Below are 3,597 nucleotides of genomic sequence, written 5' to 3' on the forward strand. Positions count from 1 at the left end.
TTTTACTCCCACCCCCAGTTCTAATGGATGGAATAATGTGTGTGAAATGAAATAGTTACCTCTCCGTGAAGCACCTGTATATTTTAAGAATCCCTACCTTATCATACCCCCACAACTGTTCCTGCATTACCTTCAGTTTAAAAATAATAATAATAATTCCAAGAGGCTGGAGTTGGCAAACCCACTCTATTTAACACCTTCTGTCTGTTTTACAAGAGAAATGTCAGCAATGCCCAGTTGCTAACAATTTAACAGCCCAGGGCTACTTCTCAGATACATGCTTTAACTATTTTTAAATTGGAATGGTAACTCTTGGTGTGGCACTGTAGGATCAGCACTAGACTGTGAACCACAAAGTTGGCAGCAGTTCAAACCCACTAGCTGTTCCTTGGAAACCCTACATAGGGTCTCAGTAAGTCAGAACCAACTCGACAGCACTTAACAACAAGCTTCACTTGGCGCCCTGTTTGTATGTCTTCTGATAAGGACAAGGTAGCTAATCATGTTCTCCATTTTGATGTGTTTAATGGAGCACCTTGTGACTTAGTGTGAATGTTAGAATGACAGAATTATAGCCTACTGATATACTTAGGATTGTTGAAAATTAATACAAATACTGTAATTAAGAGTCTGTCGAAGGCGCTCTGGTGGTGTAAGCGGGTGTGGGTTGAGCTGCTAACCACAAGGTCAGCAGTTCAAACCAACTAGTTGCTCCTCAGAAGAAAGATGACGCTTTTGCTCCAGTAAAGATTTTTACAGCCTTGGAAACCCTGTAGAGGGTTGATGCGAGTCAGAACAAATTCAGTGGCATACAACCACCACCACAATTGAGCATCAGTTAAACCAGTCTGTATGCTGTGAGGTGTTCTGGTAGTTGACTTCCTAATAATAAAGGATTTGCTCTCTTTTATAATCTGGACTGGTTATTAATTGGACTCAATCGCTTCAGGACATCAGACCCTAAGTTTGGTGTAACAGTATGGCCATAAAACAGTAAATTAACTTTTATGAAATAAAATTTTAAACCAAAAAAAGAGAAAATGCATTTAAAGGACTTGATAGAGACTCGCATACAGTAGGTGCTTAATGTTTCTTTGTTAAGGAGGCAATATAATGTGGAGCTCTGGTAGCGTAGTGGTTACAAATCAGGCTGCAAACCTCAAGGTCAGCAGTTTGAAACTGCTGCCAGTTCCATGGGAGAAAGATGAGGCATTTTGCTCCCGTAAAGATTTACAGCCTTGGAAACACTATGCAGGTTTGCTGTGAGTTGGGACTGACTCCATGGCACCCTACCAGTACCATCACCACCATAATGTGGAGGTGGTGGTGGTTTTAATTACACCTGGGTTCCAGTCCTGGCCTCACCACTTAAATTTTCTGAATCTGTTGATCTTTCATATAGGGAGACTAATCACTTTGTGGCAAAGTTGTGTTGAGGGTTAAAGGAGGTGTAACAAGTTTCCAGGTTTTGGTATGGTTTCAGCTCAATCAGTATACATTTCTCTTTGGTGCTGCCTCTGAATGCAAGAGTAGTCTGTACTTTGCCAAATCATTCTGCAGCCAAGGACATTCCACTCTCTGTCCCAAGTCTAAAAAGAACAGTAGGTCTGGGCTTCTCAGAGGATTTGGATAGGTAAGTTAGAGTGGTACAGGTGAAGGAAAGGCTAAAATGTGACTATGGGTCCAAAGGTAGTGTCTAAGTTTAGGGAAAGGTTTCAAGGAATTCACTGCCCACTTCATCCTGATTGTCCAGTCTTGGGTAAACTGCTGGGAACTGGGGTTATATACATAACCCAGAGAACTCTTGGTAAAGGCAGCCTCAGTTTTTGCTGAAATCATCTATCCTAGTCCATTCATTTCCGAAGGCCCCTGGCATTGTGAACCCACTGCCCTTATCTGATCATGTTTGTGTGTGTTAAGTACCATCGAGTCAGTTCTGACTCATAGCTACCCTGTATAGTGTTTCCAAGGAAAAGCTGGTGAGTTTGAACTACCGACCTTGCGATTCAAACGACTTTGTGGTCCAGTGCCATACCACATCTAAGGTATTTGATGGGGTAGTCTCTCCCAAATGTGACTAATGACATTTTATAATGAAGTGGCTTCCAGACACTGATAAGGGAGTTGACTAGTGCATCCACCTTGCTTCCACTCCCACCCAGTAGAGCATTTCTCTTGAAGATATAGTTTATGAACAAAGAACCTTTTGAATCATATAATTAAAACATTGGTGTTGGATAAGTGTGTTAATACAAGAGTGGGGCCCAGCCAGAGCACTTCAGCTAAATTCTTCCAACCCAGGCCAGAAACACCCCAAGGTGGGACTTAAACCGACTCCATGGCACAAGACCACCACATTTGAGAAACAGGACAGGTTGTGGAGATGTGCTGCTGCGTGCAGCCAAATAGGTTATGACTCAGCAACTCTGTGTAGGGTTTCCAAGCCTGTAAATCTTTACAGGAACAGAAAATCTCATCTTTCTCTCGCCAAGCATCTCATGGATTTGAACTGCTTACCTTGCAGTTGGCAGCTTAATGTGTAACTCATTACGCTACCACGGCTCCTTGTGGGGCTGTGTATAAGATGTTTTTAGGCAGTGCTTGATTGTATTTACTCTGAACTTCAGCAAAATAAGGGAGTGAGGTGACTCTGTAGCATAAACACTGGGCTGCACACCACAAAATTGGTGGTTCAAGGCCACCAGCCACTCCATGGGGAAAAGATGAGGCTTTCTGCTCCCACAAAGATTCGCAGCCCCTGAAATCCTATATAGGGTCACTATGTGTTGGAACCAACACGACGGCACTTAACAACGAAAGCAAAATAGTTATGTTTTCAAAATGGAAGCACTTAAGCTCTCAATAGTAGAATCTTGCAAAAATTCCAATTTCAGATCCCCTTTGATGGGGTCCAACTAATTGCATCAAATGATGTATTGCATTGGGCACAAGACCTTTTTAAAGCAAAGATGTCAGCTTGAGGAGTAAGGTGTGCCTGACCCAAGCCATGGTATTTTCAATAACCTCATATGCATGCGGAAGCTGGACAGTGAGTAAGGAAGACCGTAGAATTGATGCTTTTGAGTTATGGTGTTGGAGGAGAATATTGAAAGTGCCATGGGCTGCCAAAAGATCCAACAGATGTGTGTTGGAAGAAGTGCAGCTAGAGTGTTCCTTGGAGGCCAGGATGGCCAAACTTCGTCTCTCATACTTCGGACATGTTGTCAGGAGGGACTAGTTGCTGGAGAAGGATATCATCATATCATGTTTGGTAAGGTAGAAGGTCAGAGAAAAAGAGGAAGACTCCCAGAGAGATGGATTGGCAAAGTGGCAGCATCAATGAGCCCAAGCATGGTGACAGTAGTGAGGTTTGCCCAGGATCGGGCAGTGTTTCGTGCATAAGGTCGCTATGAGTCAGTACTGACTCGATGGCACCTAACAACGACTAATTTCAGGCTGTCTCATCAAACTTTTCTGATAGATAGACAAATACCAATTAAAAAACCATAGGATGCTATTGTTGTTAAGTGCTGTTGAGTCAGTTCTGACCCACAGCGACCTTGTATAGGGTTTCCAAGGAACAGCTGGTGGACTTGA

The sequence above is a fragment of the Chrysochloris asiatica genome, unplaced genomic scaffold, assembly GCF_000296735.1.
Source record: "Chrysochloris asiatica unplaced genomic scaffold, ChrAsi1.0 scaffold00315, whole genome shotgun sequence".
Lineage (NCBI taxonomy): Eukaryota > Metazoa > Chordata > Mammalia > Afrosoricida > Chrysochloridae > Chrysochloris > Chrysochloris asiatica.